The following is an 11697-nucleotide window of genomic DNA, read 5'->3' on the forward strand; positions in this document are numbered from 1 at the left end:
AAATAAAGTCTGACACTGTTCCCACTGTTTCCCCATCTATTTCCCATGAAGTGATGGGACCGGATGCCATGATCTTCGTTTTCTGAATGTTGAGCTTTAAGCCAACTTTTTCACTGTCCTCTTTCACTTTCATCAAGAGGCTTTTGAGTTCCTCTTCACTTTCTGCCATAAGGGTGGTGTCATCTGCATATCTGAGGTTATTGATATTTCTCCCGGCAATCTTGTTTCCAGCTTGTGCTTCTTCCAGCCCAGCGTTTCTCATGATGTACTCTGCATAGAAGTTAAATAAGCAGGGTGACAATATACAGCCTTGATGTACTCCCTTTCCTATTTGGAACCAGTCTGTTGTTCCATGTCCAGTTCTAACTGTTGCTTCCTGACCTGCATATAGGTTTCTCAAGAGGCAGGTCAGGTGGTCTGGTATTCCCATCTCTTTCAGAACTTTCCACAGTTTATTGTGATCCACACAGTCAAAGGCTTTGGCATAGTCAATAAAGCAGAAATAGATGTAAAGCTATTATCCTCCAGTTAAAAAAATAAAGAAGCAGACATGCACATATACCCACACACAAAATCACAAGCTGGTGTTTAATCTGTCTTTCTCTGGCCCAGTTCAAGGCATTTCAGGATTTATCTGTATCCCCCACTTTTCCTTCTCCCAGGCCTGTTGTTATGTTGTGCTTAGTCGCTCAGTCATATCTGACTCTTTGAGACCCTATGGACTGTAGCCCACTAGGCTCCTCTGTCCATGCAGATTCTCCAGGCAAGAACACTGGAGTGGGTTGACATGCCCTCCTCCAAGGGATCTTCCCAACCCAGGAACTGAACCCAGGTCTCTCACATTGCAGGCGGATTCAGGCCTAGGCACAGTCTTTTACTGCCCCATGACACAGTACTGGCATTGACCCTGCAGAAATCTTTGAGCCCTGCCTCTAAGGATTCATGTGTTCCCCTGACCAGCCCCCATAAAGGAGACATTCTTTGGGTTCTGTTATTGCTGGAATAATTTTGCCACATCTGAGAAACTGCTGAAGTGACAGCTTCACCTGTCCATGGCTGGCTCTCTTCTCACCGCTCTGGCAACGTGAGCACACGATGTAGATGCAGTCAAAGCCACGGGAGAGATCCCTGGATCCAGAGAACAGGCTGTGAGATGAGGATGACATTCCAAACAGTGTGGAAGGCATCTGGAGATCCAGCCTGAGAAATTCTGGAGGACGTGCAATTGGCCACCAGCTGCTGAAGATACAGGGACCCATGGACAAATGGTCTGAGGGAGGGCAGATGATTTTGGAGTCATTTCAGGCATGTACTCTCTGACCCACCCAGATACCAGTCGGCCAAAGGACTCCATGGGTGTCCTCAACCCTGCGGTCCTCAACCTTACTGCCTTAATAATGGGTGGATGACAGTCAAAATATTTACAAAGGGCCAACGTTTTGCCTTTATAAATGTGTGTTTGCTTGCTGAATTCCTAAGTCCAGTGACAAGGCTTGGCTGTCTGAGATGACAGAGAGCTAAGATTCCATTCTCTAATCATCCTTATTTTTAGTCGTGGGGACAAGGGAGTTGAATTACTATGCTATCGTCCCCTGGGAATGAAACCCATCTGTTCCTAAGAATCTTAATGGAAAGGTTAGGCTTGGGTTTTTTTTCTTCCATATCCTCTACTTTGGGGAGAATAGACATTCTTCAAAAACCATTTTCTAAAAATCCAGATTTTCTGATCTGTTTATAATCTCGGTGTGTTTTTTTCCCCCTATTTTATCTTTATCTTCTTCCTCATTGTCATGACTCCCCAGATCACTTAAGTTCCCCCCACCTGAACACCTACCACACAGGGAATGCTCTTTCGAAAAGTCATCTTTCCTTTAATAGATAACTGCACAGAACAGCAAGGAGGCCCTCAGGGGAGGTGGAGTTATCGAGCTCGTCATGGAATTTGGAGAGCAAGCTTGCATTTGGGAATTCGACAGTCAGCAAAGGTGCCAGTCCTTTTTCTGGAGACCAGTCAGTCTTGGGTTGAATATAAGAGTACACTCCTGATCTGCCTGAAGCTTCCATTTGCTGATTTTGACCTTTCCAACAGGGTGTGTTACCACAGCAAGCTTCCCATTGGTTCAATGAGCCTCATTCGGATTCGGATGAGTAATTAATGTGTTTTCTGGCTTCCCACCCCATTCTAATTAGTGTACTTTACCTAACCAGCACCAGCAGGGGCTGCCGCACACTCTCTGCATCCCTTTCTACTGAGTCTATGAAGCTTGTGTGACTAGACAGTGCATGCTAATTGCTAAAAGTAGCCCTGGGAGTGTTTACGGGCTCAAGATCTCTCCTCCCACTCCCTTCCTGCCCTCTCTGCCATCCCCTCCAGTCTTTCCTCTTCCTTGTCAATTTATGTCATAATAACACCTCGATCTTGAGTCATTAAAAAAAAAAAAACAACTTTTCAGTTAGTGTCACACCTTTGATCCCATCTAAGAAAGACTTTGATCACACCATCCAGTCCCATCACTTCATGGCAAATAGACGGGGAAACGATGGAAACAGTAAGAGACTTTATTTTGGGGAGGGGGCTCCAAAATCACTGCAGATGGTAACTACAGTCATGAAATTAAAAGACGCTTGCTCCTTGGAAGAAAAGCTATGACAAACCTAGACAGCATATTAAAAGCAGAGACATCACTTTGTCAACAAAGGTCCGTCTAGTCAAACCTATGGTTTTCCCAGTAGTCATGTATGGATTTGAGAGTTGGACTATAAAGAAAGCTGAGTGCTGAAGAACTGATGCTTTTGAACTGTGATGTTGGAGAAGACTCTTGAGAGTCCCTTAAACTTCAAGGAGATCCAACCAGTCCATCCTAAAGGAAATCAATGTTGAATATTCATTGGAAGGACTGATGTTGAAGCTGAAACTCCAATACTTTGACTACCTGATGTGAAGAACTGACTCCTTGGAAAAGACTCTGATGCTGGGAAAGATTGAAGGCAGGAGGAGAAGGGGACGAGAGAGAATGAGATGGTTGGATGGCATCCCTGCCTTGATGGACATGAGTTTGAGCAAGCTCTGAGAGTTCATGATGGACAGGGAAGCCTAGCATGCTGCAGTCCATGGGGTCACAAAGAGTCAGACATGACTTAGCGATTGAACTGAACTGAAGAAAGACTTTAGGGATGGGATGGCAGGTGGGTGGGGGAGCCTTGGGGCTGACCTGAGAGCACAGGTGGAAGGCTGAGAAAGGTTTCAAGAAAGACAGCCTGCCCAGACTGTGACCTTGACCCCGTGCTCATGGAGGAAGAGAGGACACAGCCCAGGTGAGACTTCTTCCAAGTGGAAAAATGACCAAGGTCTGACCAAGGGATGAGCAGCCTTGATGAAGGTCACTCCAAAGCCAATGGCAGGTATTTGTCTAAAATCGTGCTCTCTCCTTTCCTACATCTTCTCACTAGATTCAGTTCAGTTCAGTTCAGTTCCTCAGTCGTGTCCGACTCTTTGCAATCCCATGAATCGCAGCACGCCAGGCCTCCCTGTCCATCACCAACTCCCAGAGTTCACTCAGACTCATGTCCATCGAGTCAGTGATGCCATCCAGCCATCTCATCCTCTGTCATCCCCTTCTCCTCCTGCCCCCAATCCCTCCCAGCATGAGTCTTTTCCAGTGAGTCAACTCTTCACATGAGGTGGCCAAAGTATTGGAGTTTCAGCTTTAGCATCATTCCTTCCAAAGAAATCCCAGGCCTGATCTCCTTCAGAATGGACTGGTTGGATCTCCTTGCAGTCCAAGGGACTCTCAAGAGTCTTCTCCAACACCACGGTTCAAAAGCATCAATTCTTCAGAGCTCAGCTTTCTTCACAGTCCAACTCTCACATCCATACATGACCACTGGAAAAACCACAGCGTTGACTAGATGGACCTTTGTTGGCAAAGTAATGTCTCTGCTTTTCAATATGCTCTCTAGGTTGGTCATAACTTTTCTTCCAAGGAGTAAGCGTCTTTTAATTTCATGGCTGCATTCACCATCTGCAGTGATTTTGGAGCCCCAAAAAATAAAGTCTGACACTGTTTCCACTGTTTCCCCATCTATTTCCTATGAAGTGATGGGACCACTTCATAGATTAGTGCGTCTCAAAATATTTTAGCAACAGGATCTTCACCTAAAACAAAATTTGGGCAGAATCGACTGTTCAAAGCAGACAGAAGTTCAGAATGTTGTTGTTCAGTTGTTAACTCGTGCCCGACTCTTTGCAGCTCCATGGACTGCAGCACACCAGGCCTCCCTGTCCTTCACCATCTCCCAGAGTTTGCTCAGACTCATGATGTCCGTTGAGTCAGGGATGCCATCCAACAGCATGGCTACTGTTGCTGACCAAAAATCTCGGCTTTCTCTGCCCACCAAAGCCAAATAAAAAATACAGAGACAGAGTCTGGAGGAAATAGAAAGGTGGGTTTTATTCTCAGATGCAGAAAGGGAACACAGTAGGGAACTGTACCCCAACTCTATGAGGGGTCTGGGGCTTATATAAGGCAAGGGCTCAAAGTCAGGAGCTGGTGATAAGGAACAAAGGTGATAGGATCCTGATTTCTTCCTCTTGCATTGTTTTAAAGACAGTCAGAAGCTGCAGCCAGTAACCCAGTAATTGAATCTGGCAGTTTGGTGGCTCTCACCTTCTTTCTGATATGGAACTACAAGGGGAAGGACGTTGTAAGGTAAACATCAGATACAGGATGTATTTAGCATAGAGTCAAAGGAAAATTGTGAATTGTAGCTCCTGCAGAGTTAGGGAGCAGAAAAGCAAAGTTAGTTACAGACATGCTGAGTTAGAAGCGGTTAAAGTACAAACACTAGGAATGTGCAGGCCTGCTCACTGTTCTCTTTACCATCTTTGTTCTCAGGAAAGGGAAAGAGAAAAACTCATTCCTCTTTTTTCCTTCTCACTGCAACACTATCATCAAAAAGTCCACAAATAAAAACTGCTGACAAGGATGTGGAGAAAAGGAAACTCTCATGCACTGTTGGTGGGAATGTAAATTAGAGTAGCCACTTTCGGAACAGTATAGAGGTTCCTCAAAAAGGTAAAATCAGAACTACTATATGACCCAGCAATTCCATTCCTGGGTATATGTCCAGGAAAACCAAAAATACTAATTTGAAAAGATACACGTAGCCCAATGTTCATAGCAGCAATATTTACAATAGCCAAGACATGGAAGCCATCCACGAGCCCTTCAATATGTGAATGAATGAAGAAGATGCAGCACATATATCCACCACATCTTCTTAATCTATATATCAAGTACTCAACCATGATATGAATAAAATTCTGCCATTTACAGCAATATGGATGAACCTAGAAAATATTATGCTTAATGAAATAAGACAAAGACAAATCTAAGACAAATTTGACAAATAAGATTTGTCAAAGACAAATCTAAAAGTATACAAATGAATGTATATGAAAAACAGAAACAGGCTCACAGATACAAAAAACAAATTTGTGGTTACTGAAGGGAAGAGGGAAGGGGAGAGGAGCAAATTTGGGGTATGGGATTAACAGATACAAACTACTATGCATAAAACAGATAAGCAACAAAGATATGCTGTATGGCACAGGGAATTATAGCCATTATCTTTTATTTATCTATTTTTTATTGAAGGACAATTGCTTTACAGAATTTTGCTGTTTTCTGTCAAACCTCAACGTGAATCAGCCATAGGTATACATATATCCCCTCCCTTTTGAACCTCCCTCCCATCTCCCTCCCCATCCCACCCCTCTAGGTTGATGCAGAGCCCCTGTTTGAGTTTCCTGAGCCATATGCCATTATCTTTTAATAACCTATAATGGAGTATGTTGTTGTGTGTGTGTGAAAGTCTCTCAGTTGTGTCTGGCTCTGCCAGGCTCCTTTGTCCATGGAATTCTCCAGGACAGAATACTGGAGTGGGTAGCCACTCACTTCTCCAGGGAATCTTCCCAACCCAGGATCGAACCCAGGTCTCCCGCATTGCAGATGGATTCTTTACTGTTTGAGCCACCAGGGAAGCCCAAGAATATTGGAGCGGGTAGCCTATCCCTTCTCCAGGGAATTTTCCTGACCCAGGGATCAAACCAGGGTCTCCTGCATTGCAGGTGGATTCTTTACCAGCTGAGTTACCAGGGAGTATAATCCGTCAAAAATACTGAATCCATATGCTGTATGTCTGAAAGTAATACTGTGTAAATATTATTGTAATATATTACAGTATTGTATACATATTATTGTTACAATATAATATTTTATATCAACTATAATTTTGAAAAGAAGGGCCGCCTGGGGGCAGGGGGTCCTTGCCATGCCTCCAGCAAATGCAATGGGAAGTGTTAGGAACCACTGCTCCCGGGACCAGCAGCCTCCTTTGGGCAGAAGGACACTGTAATCCTAGCCTTCCCACCCCTGCTCTCCCTTCCCCCAACCAGAGGGGAGGACAGATGCTCCCAAGTAAATGAGCTGAAATTCAAGTAAGAGAAATTCCTCGGGGCTGTTTACTTGGTGTTCCATGCCTGACAGGTTCTCCCGTGGCCTCTGGCTGCATCATCCCTGGGGGTGCGGGGAGAGAGAGCAGGGCGGCGGCGGCCGACAGTGCCAGAAGCCTGGGCAGCATTGGGTGGCAGTGCCGCTGGCCTGAGGAGATGAGGCGTCTGATTCTGCCCACCTGCTTGATCCTTCCCACATCTCTCCCTCTTGCAGACAGATTCCTGGCTCTGTCGTGCGGGGTTTCCTCATGCCTTCTCACCCATTCTATACCAAGTCTCCATCAAATCAGACAGCAGGGGACTTCCATGGTGGTCCAGTGGTTAAGAATCTGCCTGCCAAAGCAGGAGACATAGGTTCGATCCCTGGTCCAGGAAGATCTTACATGACAAGGGGCAGCTAAACCCAAGTGCCGAAACAATTGAGCTTGTGCTCTGGAGCCCTGGAGCTGCAGTTCCTGAAGCCTGCGCACCCTAGAGCCCATGTTCTGCAACTAGAGAAGCCGTCGCAATGAGAAGCCAGGCACTGCAATATAGACCCAGCACAGCCAAAAACAAACAAACAAACAAATATCTTTAAAAAAAATAAATAGGTAAAAAAAATTTTTTTTAATCAGACAGCAGGGATTTGCAGGGGAAGAGCAGATATGGAAATGTTAGTACAAAGACAGTCTTACTCTTCTTTTTAACTGTTGAGCAGCCTTCAGCAAGCATCAGGCAAAGCCAATCGAAGTCTCCTCCCTGGTCTCTCCCAGGGGCAGCAGGAGGTGTGCCGAACCTGGAGTCAGGAGCCCGGCTCTGCTTCCAGCTCTGCTGCAAACCCTCCCAGTGGTCCTGAGCAAATGTCTCGACTCACTCAACTGGGCTTTCAATAACAAGGCAGTTTCTAAGGGCTCTTCTAGCTCTACCCTCATGTTTAGAAGGTCACCAATGGTTACTGCCTGGCGAGCCCTGCTCTAAGAAAAGGCGTCCAGGAGGCTCTTTTGGAGAAGTTACTTGGATAATGTCCTGCCCCGGGCCAGCTGAAAGAGAGAAGATGCCCAGAACAAAAGCAATTCACACACTGGGCCAAGTGAGGCTGCCACCAGGGAGCTTGTCTGCCCCAAAGGGACCTTCTTTATTGATGGAGGCCAGATCATTAGGTGCTCCTTTGTCAAGGGATGAATACCAGGGTCTCGGAGAGCATGTCAGAGTGACCACAGGAGACAGGACGCTCTAGACAAGGACTGGACGCTGTCCACTTCTCCAAGGCACTCCCACAGACAGCGCTGGCAGCACTTGGACAAGGCACAGCTGTGCCACTGTTGAGACACCTTCCAGGGCTCTTCCTCCTGTGGCCTGGCAGCCAATACTCACCACCTGAGGAGAGCCAGGCCTCCTTGTCTTGTCTTTGCAATCCTAAGCACCTTGAGCAATTGATCTATTCTATTCAGTAAGTGGGTCATGACAGGTAAGGCCTGGGTCACAAATCACGCAACACCTTGAGTCCCATGTGGGGCAGGACTTGCTCCTAATCCAACATGTGGATTAATTCCTTGTGGGTCAACCAGACCAAATATTCCTTTAGTCAGGAGCCCTGGGGACTTCTCTGGTGGTCTGGTAGCTAAGATTCTACACTCCCAATGCAGGGGGCCTGGGTTTGATCCCTCGTCAGGGAACTAGATCCTACATGCTGCAACTAAAAACATCTCACATGTCGAAAGGAAGATCAAAGATCCCAAGTGCTGCAACTAAACCCAGCGCTACCAAATAATTTTTCTTTTTTTTAAATCAGGAGCCCTGCGTAGTTTATTATTAACTAGCAAGGCGATGTTGCCAAATGTGCTTGACCTCTGTCTTGTCTCCTCAGCATCTAATGGGGACAATATCATTCAATCCACTCACCTCCTTAGGGCTGTTGTAGAAAGAAATCAAACGTGATCATGTATGTGACCCTTGTTAGGCATAAACAACGTGTGAGATAAATAGTTGTCTTGATACCCAGTGAAGGGCGTGAGACAGCAGGATGTGGACATCAAGCGCACTGGCTCTGAAGTCAGACTTGATTGGGGTCAGATCATGGCTCTAGCACTTCCTGCACAGGTGACCTCAAACAAATGACTTTAGCCTCTCTGCGCCTCAGTTTTCTCATCTGTACAAGGGAGTGATAATAACAGCCTCTGCTTCAGAGAGTTGATAATGAAGTTGATGCATGTCAAGGGCTTAGAACAGAGCTTACCAGAGTGAACGCTCAATACATGTTCATTATATTAAGAGGAACACGTTCCTCTGGCCAGAAGCACATTGTGTAGGCTCCCACAGCCTTCCTATGCGCTTGGGAATGAAGCCCTGACTGGGCGGATCCTCCTCCCACAGAGGCGGGCCGGGCCCCCATTCTGCTGCACCTGTGCTGTGGGGTCTCAGCAGCTGCCTCCCACCTGAAAGCCTCAGTCTGCCCCCAGCAGAGAATGACCATCATAATGGCCAGTGGCACAATCATCTGGGTGGTTTATTAGTGGCGTCTCAGAGGGACCCCTTCCCCCTAGACTTCCGGGGTGTGCCCTGAGTGTGGGGGCAGGGGGAGCATGAACATATACACCTCACAGAATCAGGGCAAAAGACAAGTCCAGGGCTGAGGAGCGACTCCCTGGAAAAAGTACAGAGAACTGTTTTTGCCTTAAACACCTTTAAAGAAAAGGATTGCCCAGTTCAAGAAGGAGGGGACATATGGCTGATTCATGTTGATATTTGGCAGAAACCAACAAAATTCTGTAAAGCAATTATGTTTCAATTAAAAAATAAATAAAATAAGGTTGGTCCACTTTTAACTAAAAAAAAAAAAAAAAAAAAAGGATTGCCCAGCCTTTCCTCGGGCCTTTGTATTCCTGGTGGGGGACACAGAAATCCCCCACCTTGAGTTTGAAATGAGGTGGACCTTTTAAAAGGATTTTAATTTCCAGAATTCAGCCTGTTCCTCTCTGCCAAGCCCTTTACTGGAAACAGCGGTCCTTGACCCCCTGAGTAGGCAGGAAGTGGGAAGGGTGGGCACTCAGCCTCAGTGACCTTTGCTCTGCTGTTGCCAACCGTGTGACGTGAACAAAGGAGCCTCAAACCCTGGGGGCCTGGCCCAGGCTGAGCACTCTGAGCAGCCCAGGGTGGGAGTCTCCGCCACACACCACTCTGTTCCTGCAGCAGTTCTCAGCAAAACTGCTCGGTGACCCTGAGAAGGGTCGCCTCTGGAGCTGAAGGGCAGGCAAGGGGAGCCCCACTGCACTGTGAGTGTCTCTTGTGAGTGTCTCAGCCGCCAGCTGGATTGCCACACTGGCTGCAGCGTCTGTCAGTGACCTCCTTCTCTTTAATTTCTTTTTATTAAAATCTGGTTCATGTACCATATTATGTAAGTTACAGGTGTACAGTGTAGTGATCAGTGACTGCCTCCTTGTGCAGCCAGAATGGCATCTCTGGCCCCGAGTCTGGATTTCCTAACCCCCAGATGCAAGCTGCGCATGGTACTGCAGCAGTGACCAGTTCTTGGTATTTGCTCAGGTGGCATGAAGACCTTTATCCTTGAATCAGACCTGAACCAAACTGTGGATTCTGCCAGCCCAGCTTGCACAGTCACCTCCTGAGTGAGTCCTAATGACTGACACGTGTGATCTGAGGTAAGCAGCATTAGAGCTCCATCAACACACAACCCCCGCAAAGCTCTGGGTTAGAAAAGAAGGGTGGAGAGCTCCTGCCTTGTCAGCCTGCGGCACAGGCCCTGACCTTTGACGGACGTCATATTCCTCCAAGGAGGACCACTCTCTCTCTTTACATCAATAAGAGGGTATCGGCACTGAGGTTTTCTCTGTGGAGGTCAAAATACATTCTGCAGATTTTGCTTTTTCCAATGTCAAAAAACATTTTTTTAATTTCAGTATTTTCTGAGGCAAAATCTATGTGAGGTATGATATTGTTATTACAAATCCCACTATACAACTAACCAAAGGCCCAGGGAATCAGAGGAGCATAATTCATTCTCTCCTTCAACAAATATCTGACCAGCATAAGACTAAAACAGGGCGTCCCAGTTGGCTAGTGCTCAAGATTCTGCCTGCCTTGCAGGAGACGTGGGTTCGATCCCTAGATTGGGAAGATGCCCTGGAGGAGGAAATAGCAACATGCTCCAGTATTCTTGCCTGGAAAATCCCATGGACAGAGGAGCCTAACAGGCTATAGTCCATGGGATCACAAATAGTCAGACACAGCTGAGCGACACACACAGCACAAGATTAAAACAGCCTGCAAAGCAATGTGTCAAGTTCCTCTCACTGAAACACAGCCTGTAGTCACAAGATTTGCCGGTTCAGCAGGAGTGGTCAGAGTCCAAGTAAGACCTTTGGAGACCATAAATACAAAACCGATTAAGAAATCTCATCCTAAATATTTAAAAAAAATACTAAATCACATTTTTTTAAGTACGAAGGGATGAAAACAAGGATCTGATTTTTCCGGTGAGGAATATTTCACTAGCAAAAGATCTCCACCCCTCTAACCCTCCCCTCTTCACCAGATTTCTAATCTGGCCTAAAGGGTGGGGGTAGAGAGGGGTTGCATTTAAGGAAGTTATTGCTTAGAAAGTGAGAGATCCTTCTCAGAGGGGGAAGAGAGAGAGACTTCCTTACACTGAAGAGTGGTCTAAAGTAGGCCATGACCATTGTAAGGCTGCTCACTGGGGGAGGGACGAGAATTCTCTGGAGGAGCTGAGCCTGATGCTGTAATCTTGGGGTAGGGAAGAGAGCAGAATCCAACACGGAAGTCTCTGGAAGGAACTAAGGCTGTTCCAGCCTCTGGCAGAATGATCAAAGGGAAGACATGGAGCCCAAGAAGAAAATTGTCTTGATTCATCCAGGAAATGAAGGACAAAAGCAATAACTCAGTTTCCACAGAGAAGTATGTGTGCATTCTTGGAAAAACAGGAGGAGAAACACTGGCTTTTAAAGGTCAGCTTTAGAAGATACTGGGGTTCCCTAGTAGCTCAGTAGTAAAGAATCCACCTGCCAAAGCAAGAGATGCAGGAAACATGGGTTCCATCCCTGGGTCGGGAAGACCCCTTGGAGAAGGAAATGGCTATCCACTGGAGATTTCCTGGAAAATCTCATGGACAGAGGAGCCTGACAGGCTACAGTCTACGGGGTCACAAAGAGCTGGATATAACTTAGCTA

At 46.4% G+C, this 11697-nt stretch overlaps 1 long non-coding RNA gene across 1 annotated transcript; it reads right to left on the bottom strand.

The window, feature by feature from the left end:
* Positions 1–4427: 4427 nt before the first annotated feature.
* Positions 4428–7729, bottom strand: LOC139185645 (uncharacterized). Its single transcript, XR_011569145.1, has 2 exons — positions 7189–7729; positions 4428–4685 (listed from the first exon to the last, which is right to left on the bottom strand). It is a non-coding gene; the product is annotated as an uncharacterized lncRNA (long non-coding RNA).
* Positions 7730–11697: the final 3968 nt, after the last annotated feature.

Source organism: Bos indicus, chromosome 11, assembly GCF_029378745.1.
Source record: "Bos indicus isolate NIAB-ARS_2022 breed Sahiwal x Tharparkar chromosome 11, NIAB-ARS_B.indTharparkar_mat_pri_1.0, whole genome shotgun sequence".
In the NCBI taxonomy this organism is placed as follows: Eukaryota; Metazoa; Chordata; class Mammalia; order Artiodactyla; family Bovidae; genus Bos; species Bos indicus.